General features: G+C 38.1%; 1 protein-coding gene across 17 annotated transcripts in view; it reads right to left on the reverse strand.

The window, feature by feature from the left end:
- NRXN3 (neurexin 3) overlaps window positions 1-24,456 on the reverse strand; it is a 1,505,538-nt gene that overhangs the window by 501,001 nt on the left and 980,081 nt on the right. The window lies entirely within an intron of this gene.

A 24,456-nucleotide genomic window follows, 5' to 3' on the forward strand; every position in this document is an offset into this window, starting at 1 on the left:
TACTGTCTCACAGTAAGTAAGGGGATGGAGTATAGCCTATCAGCTTTCTTTTAAATTTATCATGGCAATGATTTTCTTTGAAATTTCTCTTTGTCCTTTATTTCTTGTGTAATATGGATCTTGTGACTCAAATGCAAATTCCTGGAGCCTCCAAAAATTACACAACATACACCTGTTTACTAAAGCATCATACATTGAGGTGAAGGCTCTTGACTATACAGTGAACCTGGTATTGTTACACTAGAATTTCACTTTTATTATTCCATTCAGTGTTAGTTGTTTGTAGACATTTTAAAAATTTTATGTTTCTATTTTAAATATAAAAATTTCCCACTAGCAACACCTAGGCAGCTGCTATTCCTGTGATATCAGAGTGAATTTTTCTTTGGTGAAGAGTTTATTCATTTGAGGAGACTGACTTGCTTGCCCTATTGCTTCTTTCAGCATGAAATTCTGGTGGTCTTTGCATAAATAAAATTGAGTCCTCCCTAATAAAGACATGCATTTTGAAAATCTTGGGACAAAAAGTGGTACTCTTCTGCTCTCTAACCAAGACTAGGCTATTCTTCAGAGCTTGTTTGAACAAGAAACAACTAGGTATTTAGGAAAACTAGAAAGTGAAACTGTATAAAGACATAGAGAATGACTTGTTTAATAACATATTGTATTTAAATGCCAGGATAAGCTGGAGTGTTACTTAAGAACAGTACTCTAGAGTGAAACATGCTTGACTCCTACAGCAACATCACCATAAAATAGGTTTATAAAAATATAATCAGGTAAATGATGATCCATCATGAGAGAGCACTAAGAAAATAAGAGAGAGCACTAGGAGAATAAGAAACCTGGGAATATGAGATAACAGAACTATCTAAGAGAACAAATGGCAAGCTGCCTAGAAATACACATAGACAGATATGGGTAGATACTAAACATTCTATTCAAAGGATATATACTACTTTATATATATATATATATATAAAGACTATGCTTCCTTTTTACTTCTTTTTATTTTCTAGCTCTTTGCAGAAATGTGAAATGAGATATTTGTTGTCATGTGAATGAGGACTTTGTTATCTCTCTCTTTTTTTTTTTTCATTAACATTTGCCAGTTTAGTGTACTGATTTGACCATTTTTAACTGAGGTCATATAACTATGTTTAAACAAGACAGAAATTTCCTTTCTCTAACAAAGAAAAGTTTTGAACTAGTAAGTGGCCCAAGGCACTATGACTGAATAACAATAGACCAGCAACCCGAGGCTGGAAGGAACAACTAATTCTGCCTGTCTAGATTGGGGATGATAGAATTTGAAGACATGATTAAATGATTAAATAAATTCATCATTGCAACCGCAGAGGTAAGTAAAGGTATTGTGGTAAAAGCCAAATTTAAGAAAGAACTACAATCATTTGGATGTCCAACAGTCAATGAAAATATATTAGAGATCAGTGTATGTAGATGTAGCTGACCGAAGGATTAATGAACTGGAAGACAGAACTAAGAATGTTACCAAAATATAGCAAAGAAAGAACAAATATAAAAAATATAAGAGATTAAAAATCATGAAAGACCAAATTAAATCCAACATATACTCATACATAATTCTAGAAAGAAGGGGGAAAGAAAATGGCAAAGGTAATATTTAAAAATTAAATTCTTCAGACTTAATTAATTTGAGTTCTTATATTAAAGGGACCTAAGTAGGTGGGGGGAAAATGTCACACTTTGTTTCATCATAGTAAAACTAGAGAACACCAAAACTAAGCTAACAATCTTAAAAGTTACATATTATATTTAGGTAGAGTCCACACAATGATAAATATAACTGTGTCAGAAGAATCTGTCTGCTGATGTAGGTAGGAAAATTATTTAAGAGAGGGAGCAAATCTACAAGCATTTTTAAATAAAGAAAATTTAGTACCACTTACCACTAACAGAATATCACTGGCCTAGCCACAAAATGGTGTATTTCACTAAGAAGAAAATGATCCCATACTAAAGCAATTGTATGCAAGGAGCAATGGTGAATAAAATGAATTTGCAGGACATAGAGAAAACTAAATAAGCATTGTATCACTACTACTAATACCACCATTAGCAACAGCAACTAGTTTGTACTATCTTTGCTAGATTATAATTGCCTCTATTTTTCAATGGGATAAAAGAGGCCTAAATTATGAGTCATCCATACACATGAGTCACAATGAGTCAGGAATTGAACTCAAGTCATCTGACCCCACTGAATCTCTGGTCTAAGTCACTTTATTGTCACATATTTTGTATATATATATATATATATAAAGACTATGCTTCCTTTTTACTTCTTTTTATTTTCTAGCTCTTTGCGGAAATGTGAAATGAGATATTTGTTGTCATGTGAATGAGGACTTTGTTATCTCTCTCTTTTTTTTTTTTCATTAACATTTGCCAGTTTAGTATACTGATTTGACCATTTTTAACTGAGGTCATATAACTATGTTTAAACAAGACAGAAATTTCCTTTCTCTAACAAAGAAAAGTTTTGAACTAATAAGTGGCCCAAGGCACTATGACTGAATAACAAGAGACCAGCAACCCGAGGCTGTGGATGATCTAGAAGAGCATAACTATCATAGCCTTAAATCAATATTCTAACTAATAGACTGGCAAATACAACTAGAAGCAAACAGATGTGGAAATATCATTATTAAACTAAACATTATACACCTAATCACCAAAAATATCACTTCCTCCTGAGAAAATATAATTAACCTCTGAATAAATAGTCTGCATCTGTGTGTATCTGATAATCTCAATATATGTAAAGTACTTATTGATAGACTGAAAAAAAAGGGACAAATCTATGCTCATCTATCACTAGTACAGTGGTGGATGCTTTTGTTTGTTTAATCACTGGTAATTCTCCAGGAACCTACAATAATACTTGTTCCATGTTAAGAGCTTAATGATTACTTGTTGAAAAATAATTACCATATCCTTCTTGTTAAATTCTACAGGGTAACTAGGGGTAGGTTATTGCTGATTAACAAAACATAATTGAGATGCTAGAAATGATGGACATATTTGCAGTTCTGAGTTTTTTATTATTATTTTTGTGTAGAAGAACTGGGCTGTAGGCCAGAGGTACAGAAGGTAAAGGGATTCACCAGAGACAGAGTAGGGAGCAAAACAGGCAGATTTTATTAAAGTACTGCTAAGGGGAACATCAGGCAATCAGGGAGAGTTTGAACTTAGGCTGTGGTGGTTATAGCACTGAGACTTAACCCTTAGACTACAAGGGAGGCTCAGATCTGAACAATTATAGTCCTATGAAATAGAATGCAAAAAGTAACCAGGAATTAGGGTCACAAAGAAAGGTATATTCCAAAATTTCTGATAACAATCCAGTAATAGCCTAAATCAGTTATCAGAAACCCCAATATTTGTGATTAAACAATCATTCCTTTTACCAATGAAATGAATTGCTATCATTCCCTAAAGTAAAAACATATGTGTGCTTGAAAATAACTATTTGTCTTTAATTATTACTTTTTCTATATAATAGAATACTAGAGTGGCAGTTTCAGAAAGACATGTGAAAAAGTTTTCTTTCTCACTCTCCTTTTTTGAACAACATTTATCACAAATTATCCAACACACATCAGAATCCTTGTTCTGTAACGAAGCAAAGTACATGTAAATAATTGACTCAGTTTTGGCTATTTGATGATAACTTAGAATATATATATACATCTCTTGTACTTTTTGTGCAATATTTACAGCAAAACTTTAGATTTTCATAGAAACATCATTCAATTGTATGCATTGAAATTAAATGATACTCAAAACATTTTCAAAATATATTGATGTATGTTACATGGTGTTTGAGCAATTTACACTTCAGAGATCAAAAATAGTTTTTGTTCATCTGCAAGTGAGAAAGGAAACTTAGTGTTACATTAAATTAGTGGATAATATGATATATTTACATATTCAGATAACTTGCAGCTGTTCATAAAATTTTTGGAAAAATAAACTCATAGATTTTCTACCCATGGTCTCAGTCATAAAGAATAGCCAAACAGTTTTCACCTCAGAAGTTTCTCTTTCCTTCTAGGTTAGTGTACATCCTCAAAACACTGATGCTATTCTAGGTACTATTTCATGAACAAAGAAGAGGCTCAATTTTTGTCATTGCCAGCATTTACTCCAAAATCTAGGATTCCTGATGGAATCAGTTAAGGTCCTAAAAAGCTCAACTTAGAAACTAAAATGTCAGCAAGCTGTCCTTGATGCACCTCTCTGAAAATCCTGGAAAGAACATTCCAGATGGGGATCTTTGACATGGACAATACTTCCTGCAACAATAATGTGCTATAACTTTATTGTTTAATCTGAGAGAGAGAAGACAAAAAGCATGTATGTATAATTTTGAGCCAAAGTAAAGCAATCTTTTGAAAATCTTTCTAAGATGAAAAGGCCTTATTTTTGTCCTTTGAAGCCAAATTTTGAACTGAGGTAAAGGGACTGTATTGATTTTCAGTGGTTTCATCATGTGGTTGAGAGATGTATGCTTAGCTTGTTTCAGAAAGGAAAAAAAAAATCTGTTTTTAAATTTAAATTTTCGACTTTAACATAAACATTAGAAAATACATTTACCCATAGATTGCCTCTTATAGGCACTCAGTTTTTATTATTTTTTAATTTAAATTTTTATAATAGAAACTGAAGTTCATGAGCTACACAACTTTGGATGAATAATACTTACTGTAATGTTAATATCTGACATTCATTTCTCCTGCTTACCTCTCTCCTGCCTGGCTTGGCCAAATCACCCACGTGTTAATTTCAAACAAATGAATGTAGATGACAAAGCATTTTCAGTGGATTCTCAAGGAGCCAAAGAGAGAATTCACAAGAGAAGGGAGGCAAGGAGAGATGAAAAGGCAGTCACCTTCAGCAACATATATCTTAGCCCAATTTAGGCAGGGTGAGCCATTTCATCCAAGGGAGTATGTCTGTGTAGGAGGAAAGCATCACAGTGGGAGTCATCGTGCCTGATAGATGTAATTTCCTAAAATGTATACTTTGTTGGTGTGCAGAAGATGAACAGAGGAAGGTCACTATTGAAAGTGAGAAGGGCAAAAAGACAGTCCACTCTTGGTAGGGCTGTATATTCTACGAAGATCTGTATTAACAGCAACCAACAAAGTTGACTCATTACATGGAAATTACATGGCCATGCAAACACTTAGCATGCAGCATTGTGAATCCCCTTCTTGCACTTCTCTCTTATTTAGCTCCTGCGGGGACAAGAGGAGTTGAGGGTGGAGTGTAGAATGGTTGTTGCTTTGGGAGTTACTCAGAGGATGGTGGTTACTAAATGTGATTCTGGGGGAGCAACAATAAATGTATAAAAACTACAAGAAACTCTTGGCCTTTTCTCTCAGCCCCCGCTCTCCCACTACAGTAAAAGGAAAATTGGGAGTAGCAGAAATAGCAACCCCCCAAAGGCCCCCACCCCCACTTACCAGATGTGGAAGAGATTTTGGGTTGCTGATTTACGTCATGCAAAGATGATTACACACAAGGGCAAACAGAAAATAAAAACTAAAAATATTTGTAGATAATTATAGTTTCCTCTCTCCTAAGTCATCCCCCTGCCCACCCTACGTACACTTGACCTATTCCAAAGAAAATGTTAAAAAATCAATTGTTTTTAAAGACATTTTTTATCACTAAATAAATCTCTGTGAAAATGTTTCCATTCATAAAAATAAGAGCAGGAATATTTGGTAATTAATTATTAATTCCTATTTTAGAAACAGTCCATTTTATTCTTATTTTTTGTGTGTTTTTCTTGAAGTGGAAAGGGACTTGATAGATGCTTCTTTCATCTAATTGTTAACTATGATGCTCTGTGATACATTTACTAGTTTTTTATTTACTATGACCAAATTTGTATGTTTAAGTATTAAACCTCAATGTACAATAATTGTATTTCAAGATGGGGCCTTTAAGATTAAATAAGGTCATTCAGGTAGGACCCTAGTCAGTAGGATCAGTGTCTTTATTGGAAGAAGAAGAAACTCTAGAGGATATAAAAGGTCATGTGAGAACAGGAGAGGTGCCCATTGGCAGACCCAGATAAGAAAGTCAGACTCAGGACCAGTCACCTACAGGCAACGTAATCCAGTGCAGAACGGTGGGAAAATAAAATTTAGCTACTTGAACCACCTAGTCTTACTCCAAAATGGTGTCACGGAGTTTCAGCCTATGTAAACACTGCCACTTGTTGCTGCATAGAACAAAATGTCTATGGCTGGATTTGATAGCCCTCAAAATTGTCTATTAAACTCATTCCTGAAAATACATTCAATTTAGTCCAGGTGTGCAAAGATTTCCTTAGCTTCTTAAAGAAGCTCATGACCCCCTGAACATTCAGAATCACTGACGACTTCAAATACCTTGAAGAAACTTATTCCTAGAAAGAAACATTGCTCAAAGATGCATAAAAACACCAGAACAATTAAGATCCAAACCCCTGCCTCATCATTTCATTTTAACATGTTCTTGCTTATCTCCAGTTACCAGTCAGTGAAATAAACACATACACACTTTACAAAGGTATGAAAACATGCTTTCAAAAGAAGTTGGGCATTTCTCCTGGATTCAGCTCAGGTAAAGAGATGTCACCCAACCTTGTAAAGTGTAGCAATGTGTGGATAATACTCAAATTTTAGCAATTTCTTTATGTAGTAGTAATACTGTAAGTTTTTAAAACAAAAGTGCAGTCTTATCTAATATGTTTATCTCCTATGATCATCAACATGGAAGGTTCTATATATACCTGTGACTAATAAGATAAATGCAAGAGAGAATATTACTTAAGCTCAGAATCATAGCTTCCAATTCAGAATTAATGAATGTTAATACAAAGGTTTTGTATCCTTGTAGTTGAGAATGGTGAAGAGACAGCAAGTAACTGGAATTTCATTTCTCTAGTAATGCCAGGTAGTCAAGTGTGCAATCCAGAGGGTGTCCCTGTGGTGAACTCTGCGGAAACCCCATAGACATTACTTAGGCAGGACCTAATAGCCCGAGAGGAGGTGGAGATGGAGAGAAACACAACTCCTCTCTCACCTTGCACCTATCTGTGCTGATATTGACCCAGGAAATATCCACTTTCTCCAGACCTCTGTGAACGTCAATAGCCATTTGCTTTTTCCAAAACACATCATTCTCTCTAGTTTTCTTTGAAGGGCTTTTAATGTATGCAGCACTTGCAGCAAGGCAACTGCCTCTGTTTAGCCTTTGTCCTCTGCCCTGTTTCCTGCAACAGAAATGGCCACTTTAACATCCTAACATCCCTTCTCTGCTTGTCTCCTCATGCACACTGCTCCTTCATTCCCATCCAAGCTCTCTCTATCTCTCCTCTTCATTCCAGGCTAGTGCCTCATCACACCTTTTCTAGGCAGCGTCCTTTCTTGTCCTTGAGTTACTTTTCAACCCTGACCTTGACAGAGGATACAAGAACTTTTGATTTAGAGAGTGCATTTTATTATCAAATCTGTAGTGGTAAGAAACATGTGAAATGTGTGCAGACTAAACTAGAATTGCAAATACATATCCCTTATGAAAACAGTTCATATGTGGCCAGGTATCTGACTAGAGTAGCTTTAGACTAGGAGTTTGAGAATATTCTGGAAAGAAAATAATTGTATCTCTGGGAGACATCATCTAAGCTCTCAGAATTTGTCAAGTAACTTTCGGAGTTACACCCCTTTCACAAACTGAGGCCCACCTGCTCCTCTGTTACGCTGTGGGCGGCATGTGGGGTGTGGTGGTATGACTATGATGCCGGGCTTTCTATTTTTGTAATGTGGTGAGGATGCTGAGGAATTCAGCCCCCAAACTGAGAAATACAGAATAGCACCAGATACTAAATCATGCAGAGACAATATACACCTATGTTGTGGGTGGCTGTGGGGGTGGGGTGAGGGACTTGTCAAAAGTCTCCTCAACTCCATTCTCCCTGTTTTCTGGCTAAGACTACTTTGGTGTGCCTTAAAAGGAAGTGTCTTCTTTTTCGTTTTACTTTTGTTAATAATCACTTTTTGCATTGTTCTATTAAGGCACATCACTCTATTTGCTGGGACCTTAAGAATCGTCTATTTTTTTTTAATTTTATTTTTCATTTGTATAGCATTACCTAATTTTAACTAGACCCTTGTAAAATGGGGTATATAGAGATATATACATATACAATGTATGTGTATTTATTTATGAGAAACATCTGATCTCTCTTTAAGGTAATAATAGGTTGGCTATATTTTTGCCTTTCATAAATATTAGAAAAATGTAAAATAGAAAATACACTTAAAAGGCTGAAGAAATTGCAGGGAACCCATGACCAGTGTTATTCCACAGCTCAGATTCATCAGCAACTGTCCTCTGATACAGTTGACTCAATGATACCTTGTCCCCTGTGACAAGTAAGAAAAAGGTGGGGTAAAGGAACAGGAGAATTGGAATAGACTATCTTAACAAGTTTTAAATTTCCCTTGTAACCTACTGCAGCTAGCTCTGCATAGCATCCAGAGACAACAGAATATCAATTTGACTTTATTTCATTCAATATTATGCTTTTAAGTTGAAGAAGTAAAACTAGGTTTAAATATACAATACTCTATTGATATAGAACCCCAGAGTTATTCCCTGCAGAAAGAGTCTTAAAAAACACTAGAGACACTGTTGCAGTGAGAGTTAGGTCTAGATTTGAAAAACAAAATGTTCCATGTGAAACCAAGTGAATCAGATGGTAGGAAAAATGACTAGGAATAAAACAGCATCCTCTCTCCCGTAACTATAAAGTACAGATAAGAAAGTTCACTCCTTGGGACAACAACAAGCCTAACTTAATGTCATATACAGAGCGTGGCCTCTACTGCCCCATCAAAGAACCAACCATGGGGAGAATGCTGGAACAATTCCATATTTCTATTGTGCAAAAAGGAGAGAGGTAGGGATGAAAGGAAGTGACCAAATGTTCTTTTCTAGAACGCTCTTTTCTTAGCCTACCTGTTTTCTCACCAAGGTGAGTGTATTTATTTGGATGTATGAGTCATACAAGGCAGAAGAATGAATAAGCCAATATCATCTCCAATCAGAAAGGAAGGACTAGTTCAGTCTCTCACCAACTACAAACCAAGAACTAAAAGCTAGCTTATTACATTTCTAATCAAAACCTGAGGAATTAGCCACCAGAGAAAAGATCATACAATAGTTTTTGGAGTCCCTCTAGTTAGTTATTAAGGCACAGATCTGAGATTTGAATTAAGGTGAGGTATGAAATCTGAATCTCTAGAAACTGAAGAGCAGATTGTTTTATGATTTTTATGGCTTTCTTCAGGGAGTTTTAAATATGAATGTGACAAGAAAACACCCATGAGCTGGTGGAGGGTGGAGAGAATTTACTGTAGTGAAAACTAAGGTACTAATGATACAAATTCTGAAAACTAGAGAACCAACCCTACTTTTAATCCCAATCATTACTATCTTAAGCAGGTAATTTACTGTCTCCTATAGGAATACTTGTGTTCTAGAATTTAAAGACATACAAAAGGTAGTAGTCATAATTCATTTTTTAGAGTGTCTTAGTGTAAAACACTAGAGAAATATTTACTATTGAATTTGAAAAACCCTTCACCTCTTTAGGTCCAATTTCTTGGCCAATAAGTCCATTTCTTAAAAATAATATAATTTGGCCCTCCCTGGTGGCGCAGCAGGTTGAAGCACAGCACTGAGAAACTAAAGCCACTTCCACATGAGTTCGATTCCCGCCTGCCCCGGAGGTGACCACATGGCGTGGCAGACCTCTCCTGACACTGCCCCCTCAGCAGTGTACTTCGTCCATCTGCCTGTTCTGCTCCCCACTCTGTCTCTGGTGAAGCCTCTCATCGCCCCTGAGCCTCTGGCCTGTACCCCAGTTGTGTATGGGCAAATAAATAAATTAAAAAAATAAAATAATATAATTTTCAGTTAGTCTATACACTAAAGAATCAGAGGCGCCTTGCACTGTTTGATATGATCCTCTTCCTGAGTTGTTGGGCCATTTTTGATCTGATCTAATTTTTTTCCTTCTTCCCAGATACACAAACACATTCCCACACACATTTGTTGTTAATAAAAGTTGCTCTAAGGTGGGCATCCACCTCCAACACCACACCATCACGACCATCACCACCACCACTATCGCAGTCACCATTGCTAGGGATAAGACAGTTGCCGTCCACAGAACTTCTAGAATGTACCTCTTTAAATAGCTGACATCTGGAGGAACTATCTGATACTTGTTACTTACACTCCACTCAGCATGAACGGAGGTTGGCAGGGAATTTAGCAGCATGTCTTATTTTTAAAATATCTCACACCTCCCCCTCGCCCTCCCTACCCGTTGGAGTGAGGTTGAAGCAATACTCTTATGTTCTGTTGCAAGCGCCTACCACCTTCTTCCCAGACATGCAAATGCTTTCAGAAGAGGGCCCAGAACTTTGATTTAATGCCAAGGTAGGCCTCACAAATTAAATATAAATAAGACAGCAGCCAAAATATCTTCACTTCAGGGGTAAACGAAGAAGTGAACTCTATAAACTTAGAGTCAGTCAAACAGATTCTAATGCTTTTTCTTCATTCTCTCTCTCTCTCTCTCTCTCTCTCTCTCTCTCACTATCTTTGAACATTGCCTGTTCACTCTGTTACTGCAATTATTCCAAAGAAAAATTATTAGCAGGTTAAGAGACAAAATTAATGGGACTTCTAAATTCGGTTGTGGCCTGAGTGAAAATGTGCTTTGCTTGTGTGACTTAGGTAGTCTCAAACGCACTTTCTCTCTTTCAGCTTCTGTGAAGTTAGAACAAGTATTTGGGAGGTTAACACTGGCGCATGAGCTCTGAGAGAATCTAGGTCCCTAAATAGTGACAGCTGCCCAGATATTTAGTAGCAGGTGTTGGGGTCTTAGAGCAGATTAAACTGAGAGGCGTAAGGAGGTGCTAGGGGGCGCTCTGCTACAGGAAATGGCATCAGAGACTTCGCACAGAACTCACAGTGTTGGGGACGTCTGTGTACCGGCTAACAGTTGGGTAAGTGTTATCACAGAAAGTGTTGATACTCGGTGTTGACTAATGACGACAGTAATTATTATTAGGAAGAGTGGTAATAAAAACAACTACCTGGGTTTGAGAATTTTACCCTTGGAACAAATCAGTATTTTCATATGATCAAATTCTGTGATTCTTTATAACATTCCTTTAGGCAGTACACTGTTCTGGACAAAGGGTGTGTGTGTCCATGCACGCGCGCGCGCGTGTGTGTGTATGTGTGTGTGTGTGAGAGAGAAAGATTGAGAGAGAGAGATTGAGAGAATGTGCGCACACACATGCACAAACAGGAGGTGTTGTTAGGCAAGCCAAAGAGGCATTTACTCTGGGTAGGCAGGTTACTCCCCCTTAATCAGTCCTGAGATACCAAGTTTTGTTTTTCCCTTTCCCAAGAATGGGTATGAGATTATTGTGGACCTTCCGGTTAAAAGTGTGGAAGTCTGATAGACTCACCCTCTACTTCAAAAATAGGCGGTACCAATCTAACGCAGTCTGCCAATCAGCATCTTGAGCAGAGACTTTAAATCCACTGTCCGGAGAAGAAAATGTGCCAGACTATTGTCATAATTATCATCCCATTGGTCTTCAGTCACCAGGTTTATGGTGTGTCAATTTCAGAGTCTATGATCCTTGCTATGTTACAGGATGTTGGAAATTAGGCTTTAGCACTTGGAGATAAGTATGGATATAAAAAGAGTTATTTTTTACTATGTGTCAATTATTAGGATAAGTACTCAACTTCAGAGTATCCCATTTAAAGCTAGTAACAACTTATAACAGATATAACTTTCTCTATTTTATAAAGGAGGAAATCATAATTTAGCAAGTGTACATAATTTAACCAGAGTCACGCAGGGATTAAATGACAGGATTCGGCCCCAAGACCTCTGGCCTTGGAAGCTACTTTCTACCTCACACTGCATTTTAATTACCACCTATAAAGTATCATGGTAAATAATCTGTATATGTTATCATTGTAATTATTAGCAATTGTTATTACTCCCAATGGGCAAGAATGATCTTACTGATTACTGGGAAGGGCTAAGTATACTCTTTTATGTGAGGAAAACTGTTTTCCAGCATTATTAAGGCAGGATGCATAGATGGGTAAACTTGCTTATAGTGTGAACTTTTCTCTGCAGTGAGTTTAGGAGGACAGAGTTCCATTTCAAAATGGGATCTGGGAATCTAGGAAAGCTTCCAGAAAGAAGTGATTGAATTGCCTCTTTAAATGGTCTATTCTAAAAGGAAGAATACCATTCCCTTTCAATGAGACAGGTCTTAAATCAACACTGTCCTGGGTATGTGGGAGTGAGCAAACACTAAGGAAAACAGGTGAACAAAGTGAAAGAAGATGTGGAATCAAAAAGAAATCTATTTAAAAAAGAAGAAAAGAAATGTGCCTCTCCAAAGCCCTAGTAGTAGTTTTCTCACTGGGGTTCTTACATGGACATCTGTAAGACAAATTTTGCTCACAAAATGCTTTTCCTTGCAACTGATTGCAGCTAAAGTGGTCTGAAGCCAACATGATAATGAACTTGGCCTAGGAGAAAGGAGCCCGTGATGGAATAGTGCGGCAGCTTCTTCCATGGCCTTGTGCTCACCCCCTGTTGGGAAACACTTCAACAAAAGCATCAAAGTTTCTGATAAAGGAAACAGACCAACACACTCATTGTCCCCCCTTTCCACTGCATGAACCTCCAATACAGAGTGAGGAGGTGAAATATTCCTTATCATTTTCTAAACTTGTCTCTGAAAAGTTACTATGGAGCCTCCTACTTTGCAAATGAGCTGGTTATCTCCATTGCTTGAGACAATTGCTCTTTTTCCCCTTTTAACAGACAATAGATTGCTGAAAGAGTTTCTGCCACATAGTCCTTAGATGTAACTAGCATTAACAAAATATCCTGGGGCATCACTGTATGCTATGCTTTCTTATTGCTGTGGTATAGCAGCTGGACCATTCTGCCTTTCTTCTCTGAGAAGGGCCAAGGACATTTTTGAAGGAATCTGCAGGTTTAATTTAAACAAATAAAAGGAAGTCCATGAGGTAGAACCTTGACATGACCAACTTACCCCTTTTTGACAAACTCCACAATTTGCTTCAATGTTTTAAGTACCAACTTGCTTAACTATAAGTCTTGCTTTGTCCTACAATTTCCCTCCCCAGCTATTTTATGTTAAAATTCCTAGGTAGAAAAAGAGCTTCTCACATTTATCAGATCTTCAGCCCCATACGTTAGAGATCATGTGTGGCCTTGAAAACTTTGCTCTGTCCCCCAAGAAGATGGCAACCATATCTAGATTACTGCCTTTTGGGGTCCCTTATCCTTCTATTGCCAGCAGTAAAACCTCTCCTTTTAATAATACAGTCCTTTCTGAGGTCTTTCTATGGAAGAACAACAAGGTCCCCTGTGGCAAGTTTCTTTCCATTGCAAATAACCTCTTTCCCCAAACCCACAGACAGCTCAGGAAAAGATCAAAGGTTGTTTAGAACTATCTTCACACTTGATCTGGAACAACTTCCTTTTCTCAATACCCCAGTCATGATAATTAGTCTAGTCCATGGGTCAGCTGTTACCAAACACTGATCTCAGTTTCCCTCAGCCAATAAAAGGAAACAGAGTTTGAGGGAAAGGAAAGTGGTTTTATTTGTTGACAGATGAGGAGGGCAGCAGACTCATGCCCGAAAGACCACCGTCCTGCTCTTTGGCAAGATGCAGGGCTATTTATACAATGTTCAACAAAGAAAAGGGGAGGTGGGCGAGTGTCCACAAAGGGGAGGGAGTAAAAGTTAGTGCTGGGATGGAGACCAGTGGGCACCAGATTTTATTTACACAAAGACAAACAAAAATGGGGAATCAGCAAGAGTAATGGGGAGGGGGCAGGGGCAGCACAGGGAGGAAGAGAAGTCAGCGGTGTCAGCAAGCTTTCCCACCATTTGCTTTTGTTTGGGATTCCTTTCCTTGACCCTAAACCTGTCAAGGAAGAGGAACTGCAAGGAGCACAAACTCACAATCAATTAAGAGCTCTGGGAAAACCAATTCTGTCATAAATTTGTCAAAGAAGGCAAATCCGCAAGTGCTTATCTGAGAGCCCATTTGCTGTATCACGCTAGTATCTTAATTTAGGATAAGCTTCACTTAGGGATCCCATTTCCTTTCCATTTGATTTAAGTTCTTTGGGGGGCCCTGCAGGTGTTCACACACATTTGTATGTGACTGAAACTTACATGATTTCTATAAATCAATGAATATGGTTGGGCAACTCTTGTAGTACATTCAGAACAATTTCATGAGAGATAAGAAGTTCTCCAAATATTAAATGACAAGGAGGAGACTCACCTTCCTGGAGTACAAAGAGAAAGTGTGTTCTAGTTCTGCAAGCTGGTGGAACTGTCTCATTTCTGATTTCACAAGCTCCTGCGCATCTATTGTGTCCATTACAGGCTTGAAGGTCTCATTTAGTTCTTTTCAACATAAATTTTGAATTGTAGTACTTTTTAATTATTCCTTCTGAACTCCTGTTAAAGTCTCTCTTAGATATGAGACAAACAGTCCCTAAGGTACTAACCCTAGTCACCCCCAAATTCCAATCCCCCATTCCCACACCCCCCCCACAATTATCTAATTACCGTTTCCATTCACCTCCTCCTCTCTTAACATTTTATCTCTTCAAGCGAATTTTTAAGGAAACCATATATGCTAAAAGGAGATTTTACTGCAGTTTCCATTTCTTGCATGATGGAGGAAACAAGACATGAACTGCAAGAACTCACAGAAACAAGAGGGTGCCCTGTTTTCCATATAAATATCCCTTGTAATTAAAAAGGGAAATTACAGAAATAGATAGGGTGAAGAACATATGAAAAGTAACGAGATTTTATTTCTAAATCTGATAAGTCAGAAAGATTTCCTCCTGAGGAAGATACCCTATTAAGATTTGCAAGGTAAACTCAATTTCTGTTTACTATACATTAGTGTCACGTCAATCACCTTGACATCCAGATGTTCCTCGTGTGAAGAGCTGGAGCTGGAGACATCTGATTCACCCACTTTATTGAGCAAGGTCTTTGGTTCATAGAGTAAGGTATGTGAAGTGTGTAACTTCACAAAAAGGAGGAATGATTCTTGTTTTGCTGAAATGGTTGTCTACCTAGTGTTGTAAGTTTGATGTAAGGGTGTTGTCAGAAGAAAATGGAGGTCATGATACAACAACACAGACAATTTCTCATTCGTGAATTTTCTTTAGCATGTCTTCCATTATCTACCACTTAAAATTGTGTTCACCTCAATCTCTATCTACAATGATTTAATTCTCTTTTCTCCCTTGATAACTGCATGTGATTGTCCATGCATTCAACTACTATCTCTAACTGCTACCTAAATTTATATCTGTAATCTCATCCAATAATAGAGCTTAAACACCTGCTGGATCTCATTCTTTGATGACTCAAGTTCACCATTTTTTCTCACTATTTTCCATGCACCCCCTCCTTAAGCTAAACTTATGTATTGTGTTCCACATACTAGTTAATAACATCAAAACAACTCCATGCACTCAGGCTCAAAACTTCAAAGGCATTTCTTGGCAGGAACCCCAGCCTCTCTCTATCTAAACCACTGAACTGAAATATCTCCACAGTATTAGTCAGTCATGACACTACTTTCCTACTCCCAGAGCCCTCTTTATCCCCCCAATATCTCATTGTCTGAATAAATGCAATAGCACACTGATGTAGTACTTGGTTGCCAGCTCCTTCCTTGCACAGGACCTGCAACAAGATTTCCCCAGAGAAATCTGCCTATCCACATTCCACATTTCACTACTTCACACAAAACCTGTCAGTGGCTACTCATTGCATACATTTGGAAAGTTCCAACTCTGCATTATGCTATTAAAAATCCTCTACAGACCCTCCCTCGTGGCGCAGCGGGTTAAAGCACAGCACTAAGAAGCTAAAGCCACTTCCGCATGAGTTCGATCCCCGCCTGCCCCGGAGGTGACCACATGGCGTGGCAGACCTCTCCTGACCTGCCCGCTGCTCCCTTCAGCAGTGTACTTCATAGATCTGCCTGTTCTGCTTCCCACTCTGTCTCTGGTGAAGCCTCTTGCCACCCCTGAACCTCTGGCTTGTACCCCAGTTCTGTAAGCACAAATAAATAAATCTTAAAAAAAATCCTCTGCAAATGAGTCCTCATGTATTACTTCAGCTGTAGCCTTGACTAAGTCCTCTCCTCCAACTCACTACCAATCTTTGTTTCCTTGAGCACACTCTTATGCCATTTTCTCTATTGTTGTTATTGGTTGAGTTACTGGAACTTACTATGTGACAAGCATTGGGTCAACTGCAAGATAGCACAAATAAATAACGTTTATTTGCTTCATCCACATTAAGTCCATCTAGTATGCAGATGGCCAAAAAAATCTCACTAGAACTGGTTCAGATGCTACTATCAGAAAGTTCCCCAACCATTCTGTGACTTGGCTTTCTCCTTGTCAACATGACATAATAATACTTACCTCTAGTGATTTGTGAGACTTAACAAGCAAACTTTTGTGAAAACTCCCAGCATAATGAAGGACTAAATACATATTAGTTTTCCTCTATTTTCCTTTCTTTGAAGACAAGAATCTTAGAATATTCACCCTTGTCACAATGCTCACATTTTCACATTTTCTTTACAAACTATTCTTATGGTTTATAAAAACCCTACCTTTCATTTTCCCAAACTCTATCTCCAATTTCTCCTCCTCTACATTTTCCATTCACTTTTATCCAAATACTTCATTCAACTCATTCAATTATTATTCAATATTCAGCAAACATTTACTATGCACCAGCTTTTGGTTAAGACTCTCTGGAACTCACACTCAACTATTTTTGACATGTATTTAGACCTCTTCTGTGTTAGTTTTTAAAATGAAACAATTTTCTGAGGTCTCCCTGGTGGCCTAGGAGTTAAGTATCTGCACTATCACCACTAAGGCCTGAGTTGGATCTCCCGCCAGGGAGGTGACTCACAGGGAGCAGCAGACCTCTCATGTCTTGCCCACTGCTCTGTTTGGCAGTGTATTTCAGTAGATCTGCCTGTTATGCTCCCCACTTTGTTTCTGGAGCCCCATACCTCTGGCCTATACCCTACTTCTTCTATGAAAAAAAAAAAGAAAGAACATGTAAAAACTAAAAAACAGTTCTCTGTTTATGTGCCATAGGGCATTCTCATATGAAGGAACAGGATAATGGAAGTAGAATTTAAAAAAAAAAAAAAAAGGTTTTTTTTAAAAGTTTAAGATATAAGTCTAAAGAACATTGTAAGTGCAGGTAAAACATTAAAAGATGTTTATTAGGTAAGTAAAACTTTGGAGAAAAGCATATACAAGCTGTGAAGAAGGACTGGGGAACAATTCAAACAAAATGAAAAAGAACTGGCAACCACCTAGCTCTTAGCTATTTCCATTTAAAAATAAGACTGGGAAAGTTTGAAGCGAAAAATATTTATTTTTGAAGTGAAAAAAGTAAGGTGATAATTTTCTGCCAGGAAGAATATGAGCGGGGAACCTTGTTGGACTTTCTTCCCAGAAACAGACCTGTTGTGGAAGGTTCTACAGATGGAGGCTTGATTAGCTGGGGTAAATGGACTCGTGAAGTGGGACATAAACAGACTGTCCCATCACTAGCCTGTAACTATGGCAATAACTATTTCATGATTTTTTTTTTCCTTAATCTCCTCTGACTTAGAGATATTTACTGCCAGACTTGAGGAAATGAACTTAGGAGTAAAAGCAGATTTTTATTTATTTATTTGTTTTTTTGTTTCTAGTCCATAGGCTGTAAGTTTTGATCCAGCATCTTCCCAAATTAAGATATTTAGGTAGCAAGAGTGGCAGTGAGACAGGTAAAAGTAGGTAGAGTGGAAGGGGAAGAGAAGAGTAGAAGAGTGAAACATTATATAACATCTAGCTTGCTATTTCCTTTGCCTTACTTTTATAGTGTGGGTTGCACCATCCAAAGTGTAAGCAGGTAAAGCAAATTAATATCTCCTAAGACCTTTATTAGGGAAGGCTGTGATGAGAAAAGAGACTCAAGTGTGTGTGGCAAGGAGAGCTGTTCACATGTCTGTGGCCACAAGGGAAGGTGAGGCTTGTGCTGGGTAAGGGCAAGGCTATATTTAACCAGGTGGATTGTCAGGGTCTAGAAAATGCAAGCGAAGCCAGTACAGAGTTGATACCAAGACCAAGCAGAGCACACTCTTTACAGGGCTTTTCATCTAGCTCCTGAAAGTCCCTCTAGGAGTGAGGACAGGAGGCATGCAGAAAATTCTAGTACTGGGGATAGTTCAGATAGCCTGGATCAGAAATCTGAACTTCCAAGGCCAAAGTCATCCTTGCCTATGCTTAATCATTTAACCTAACAAGAATGGGAGTAATTCAACTCCCTTCACAATGCTGGCTTCTTGATCAGCCACGGAAATACGCTGTTTTGTGAAAAGTCTCCCTTAGGAAGGGTATCTATCCCTCCTGTAAGAAAAAGGACTGGGGAACATATATTAATATTCACACACTATAAAGTTTGAACCATTTATTTTTGGTTTGTTTTGCTCTCTGGTTTTATGAAATGCTTTCAGAGGCAGAACTACTACTTTCCAATAAGAATGACAACTTTATAAAAAAAAATGTCTGCTGTAAGTGAGTTCACTTGCTCCCCTGAGGTCTCTGCTCTGCGAGTTTACTCCCGTGCACAGCGCCTCACAATTCACCAAGCTCATTACCCACACTCCTCTCTGCTTTTCCCTCATATGCCCCTTCCCCCCATCAAAACCAAGGTATTTCTGTGTGGTGGATGCAATCATGAGGGGATGCACTGTGGACTCCAGTCTCATCACCCACGTGCAGAGGAGCAGAAATTAAAAGGAACAATAGGAGATCAGAGGATGGACTCATGAGCACACCGTGTGCTGAGAATGCTTGCAATAAAAGGGAAACTTACAACGTCATCATCATCTAACTATCAGGGATCATTTCATTTTGTCATAGAATTAGCGTTAAATCAGGGAACTGAAGATTAGAAAGAACAGGTAGGTATCTTAACTAACACTACATGAGAAGTTCATTCTCTCATCTCCTCTCTCCCTTTGTTTTTCCCCTTCCTCCTCTTACTTATTCTTCTCTTTCTCTCTCTCTGCATCTCTTCCTAATCTCTGGGTTTTGAGAATTCAGAGCATGCAAAAAAAAAAAAAAAAAAGAAAGAAAGAAAAAGAAAGTGTGTGGTCTAGTATATACCAACCTCATAACTTCTCACGAGTGGTGACGTGTTTCTTAGGCACATAGGACAAACTTTTCAGGGGGGCAAGTAAGTGCTTGATCTAGAAACTGAAAGATGCTCAGGTCAATTTACTGTGACATTTTCCATTTCATTTAATATTTGCTAGGAACACTGTGAGAAGGGTATCATCATTAACTTCACCTTTCCAACATGGAAACCAAAGTTCAGCAACTTTAAATAACTGGCTCAGAGCCAAAAAGTTAGCCAGCAAGAGATTTGAAGCTGGGACCCAAGTTCTCTAGTTTAAAGGCTAAACTCTTTCCACTATTACAATTTCTATTCTGATGGCTTCTAGACCCAATGGTTGGAACCCCTAATCCTTTAGAAAAAGCAGAGTGAAAGACAGAATAAATACTGGATTTTTGTTAATCCTTATTCCCTGGGATGTAAGCTTTCCTTTGGAAAGTTAAAAGACACATACAATGAGTAAAAAAATCATCACCTGTTTGGTAATGCTTCCAATATGTGCTTGTATCTTCTCAAGTAACTAAAGTAATTATATGAAAGAAAGGAAGGGGAAATAAACCTGGTGCAAAGTGTGTGTTTTCAGGAAGTTCATCTTAATGAGCTCTCTGCTCAGTACATTTTGTTGTCTGTAAAGGAAATGTGTGAAAAGAGCCAGTGCAGATCTGCTAAGAATTAGTCCAACTTGCTCCCATCAATTACATTAAATTTTTTGATGAAATTCTGCTGCTCCGAGAAAATTTCCTGACAGGATGCTAATAAATCTACCTAACCTTGTCACCCCCCAATATGCCGAATTTGCAGCATTCAAGATAAAAAATATTCATGCATTATAAGGTTGAACTTGACTTCTCAGAATTTCTATATGACTCCGGCAGGTTAATAAGAGAAAAAAGAATTTTTGTATCCATATTATAAAAAGAAATGTTTGTCTTCAGGAAGGCACCAAATTGACAGGCCAAGTGTTTTGTTGCTGGGCCAATTTGAGAAGCCAGTGAGCATGGGAATGAGGGGGATAAGGAGCATGTCTACCTGTTCTCCACATAACAGTGCTGTACTGGAAACGTGTACAGTAGATATCAGAGCACCCCACTGACATACATAAAGAAACCCAAATTCCTAGACCATGGCATAAAAGCTGATATTTGCAGTTTATTTTCAAATCATTTGTTTCCATTTTCAGAAAGGAAGTTTGTCCTAAGTTAGAGCCAAACTTACTTACTTCCCCAGGGTGAGAGAGTCCCAAACGAAAACATAGCTTTTCCTGATGATGTTGCTAAGTGATATCCCATGGTTCATGGTAATGTGGCACCTCTGCTAAGAGTTGAATTCCTGGTGGTGCAGGGGTTAAAGACACAGTGCTATCTAGTTATCACCAGTCACTATAGCATGAGTTAGATCTCCTGCCAGGGAGTTAACCCACATGGCACAGTAGACCTCTCATGTCTGGCTCACTACTCCCCTCAGCAGTGTGTTTCATTCAATCTGCCTGTTTTGCTCACCAGTCTCTTTGGTGAATCCTCTCATCTCCTGCACCTCTGGCTTAAACCCCACTTCTTATATGCATAAGTAAATAGATCTTAAAAAAAAAGAAGAGTTGAATTCTGAAGTCAGAGAACTTGGGTTCAAATCTGTATACTGCCACTTGCAAAGCTTGGAGATGACAACCGTTCCCATTCCACTAGGTCCTTTTAAGGATAAGATTAATTGTGGCAATGCAAATACAGTGCATAGCACTGAGTCTCCACTTATTAGTCAAATAAGATCAGTTTCTTTTGTATATTAATTTTAATTAATACTGGGCATCGGTGTTAACTGCTACAGGAATCCCCACATCCCAAATCCAAGTAAGTCAGTTGTTCTTCTGTGGTCTCTGTATTACCACACTGAAGAAATCATATGTGGGTTGAAGCACAGCACTGTGAAGCTATCCACAGCTACTGCAGCATGAGTTCAATCTCCAGCCAGGAAGGTGACTCACATGGCATGGTGGACCTCTCCTGTCTCACCCACTGTTCCCTTCAGCAATGTGTTTCAGAATCTTCTGCCTGTTCCGCTCTCTACTCTTTTTCTGGTTAATCCTCTCAACCCCCACACCTCTGGCATATACTCCAGTTCTTGTGTGCATAAATAAATAAATCTTTAAAAAAAAGAGTCATGTGTCATAAGTCACATATGTCATGTGTGTCCTGGTAAAAAAAAAAGTACAGAGTCTGAGTTTTCACATTGTACCCTATTGTATTTATCACCCAGATCTATATAGTATCTATGATAACATTTATTATCAAAGATGTATACTGGATTATTTTAGGAATATATTATCTCATTTTGTTCATCTGAAACACAGAAAAAACCAATGCCTTGACTTCTAAGTTGAAAATGTAGTTGAATAAATTGGCAATTTTTATGTTAATATCTAGCAAGATTCTTCTTTCAGTGGTGAACTTATTACCTATGGATAGTAATTTATAGATTGCACCTATAATGCAATGCTACCTCAATAAAAATTTATTTAAAATAATTTATTTCCTCACTCAATGAAATTATGGGTGGAAAAATCACTTCAGTTCCTACATATTTACCTTGTAACTCCCAAAGGCAATGTAAGGATATTATGATCCATTATAAACTATAACATCTACTTTTGTCCCCACAGAGAAAGTCTGTAATGAATGAACCACACATTCCTTCTTAGAAAATTCTTCCTTCCATACAGATACACCAAAAGGACATTTGGGGTGTGCTGATCTGCCTGGTGAAATGGAAAGGGACTGTCCACTGAAGTCACATCCTCACATGATCTCCTAGAGGGCTTGGAGGGGAGAAGCATAGATCTAGGAGAAAACTCCTCTTAAGCAAAATTGCAACTGTTCACCTGAAGTAACAATCCTTACTTCAACTTTAGGTCCAGGGTAAAAGAAGTCAATTCTATCCATGGGGTGCAAAAGGCATTCAGTTAAAACACAATCACCACAGGAGCTCCCTGGTGGCCTAGGGGTTAAGTCTCAGAACTATCACCCCTAGGCCTGATTTCAATCCCCAGCCACAGAGCTGACCCACATGGTACATCAGACATCTCCTGTCTCACCTACTGCTCCCCTCAGTAGCACATTTCAGATGAAAATACACGTTTTGCTCCCCACTTTGTCTCTGGTGAATCTTCCCCCCTCCATACCTTTGACCTATACCCCAAGTCTTTTACACACACACACACACACACACAAGCCAATCACAGCTATAAATATTTTCCTGAAAGATCTTGACCACTCAGCAGGATGGCTGCGCAGTGAACAGGAGCTCTGGGAGGCTCAGAAGCATGGCTCATTGAGCCAGTGCTGACACGCCTGATGCTCCAGCTAATGTAAGGTCTAGGCTTTACCTCTCCACAAGGACACAGAACCCCAGTCAGCTAAAAAGCTGAAACTTGATAATCAGACAGACCTGGGCTTGAGTCACTGGATGTGTTACCTCGGACAAACTACATGATATCTATTAGTCTTTATTATTTTTTTTCTCATCTGGTAAATGGTTAATAATCAGTTATCTGACATAAAAGGCTGTATGAAGATTTAATTTTAAACCTGAATATAAAGTATGTGTTTCAACACAAGAAAAGCTCAAGAACGTTATGCTGAGATGGGTCATTGTTGTTTCCATTACTCAACCATTATTTTTAATTGCAGTCACATTAGTTTATAACACCATATATGATCCAGAGGCATAAGATCACACCTCTTAAGATGTAAGTTGCTGCAACACACCCACTATCAAGATACCCCTTATTCTGCACCACAGTCCACTGGACTCCCCTCCCCCACTGGTAGCCTCAATTTTACAGTCAGGTCCTAGAGCTTGTTTTGGATTAGTTTTGTCTGAAATTTTGTATTGTTTCTCCCTATTTCACCTGTAAGTGAAGTGATCTAGTATTTGCCTTCCATCTTCTGGCTAATTTCACTGAGCATAATTCCCCAATAGACTATGGCCCCGTTATTAAAAAATAAATAAATGAAAGATAAGTACTTGCCATCACCATGATCTTTGGTATTATGAATTTGTTGATTCTCTGTTGAGGAGACTATGATCTATATTAACTCATTTTGAAAGATTAATTGACCTGATGACAGACTTTCTAGGCTCTCTTTTAGCCAATCTCAGAACGGTTCTCCAAATAATAATCGACTGGGACAAGAAACACAATGACATAGTCTGTAAACATAGTGTAGGGGCATCCCCAGGATACCAGAGAGCAGAACAGATGCCCACTTGATGCCATATAAAAATCCCCTCTCTATGAAAAATTCACCTCCTTCCCCCTTCAGATTCCAAGTCCCCCAAACATCTCCTTCTATAGTATTTGGAAATATCAGGCACCAACTACAGGTTACCTTGTTGATCCACTGATCTGATTTAAAATATATGAATTTTACCACAGGTTCTCTGGGATTTCAGCCACTTCTCCAAGTAAATACAACTGTGGTTAAATAAGAAGCTCAGTGTATTGTGAAGATAAATATATCAAGCAGTTACACACATACACAAACACACCAAACACACACCTTTTTTTTTTTTTTTTTTATTGCCTGGGCCCTGTTGGTGAAAACAGGATTTCACTTTTAGATTCTCCACCTACATGGCATGGGTGTAATGAAAATGCCTGTCAGTGAAAGTAATGTGTTTAATATTATGCCAGTCTTAAACACCAGCAGAGATTTCTGTGCATTACAAATAATTCCATCACCTGCCCATATTACATTGCTCTGTGTTTTATCTGTGGTAAGATGATATCAATATGTCAAGCATGAAGAAAAGGATATTTTATGAGATGGATGTAGGAAGCACAATGACAAGCACATAAAAAGAACAGCCAAGGATGCCACAACACCGTCAGAGGAAAAGGCCAGTATTTCTCACGGGTATACACTCAGGTTATTTTTTTCCTACCAAGGGTCCAGAGATTGTCAAGGCTGCCTGTGGTTTTGATCAAGGATCTTAAAGAAAGTAAAAGAACACCGACTTAAAATAAAA

The sequence above is a fragment of the Condylura cristata genome, unplaced genomic scaffold, assembly GCF_000260355.1.
Source record: "Condylura cristata isolate star-nosed mole 26May11 unplaced genomic scaffold, ConCri1.0 scaffold00013, whole genome shotgun sequence".
NCBI lineage: Eukaryota > Metazoa > Chordata > Mammalia > Eulipotyphla > Talpidae > Condylura > Condylura cristata.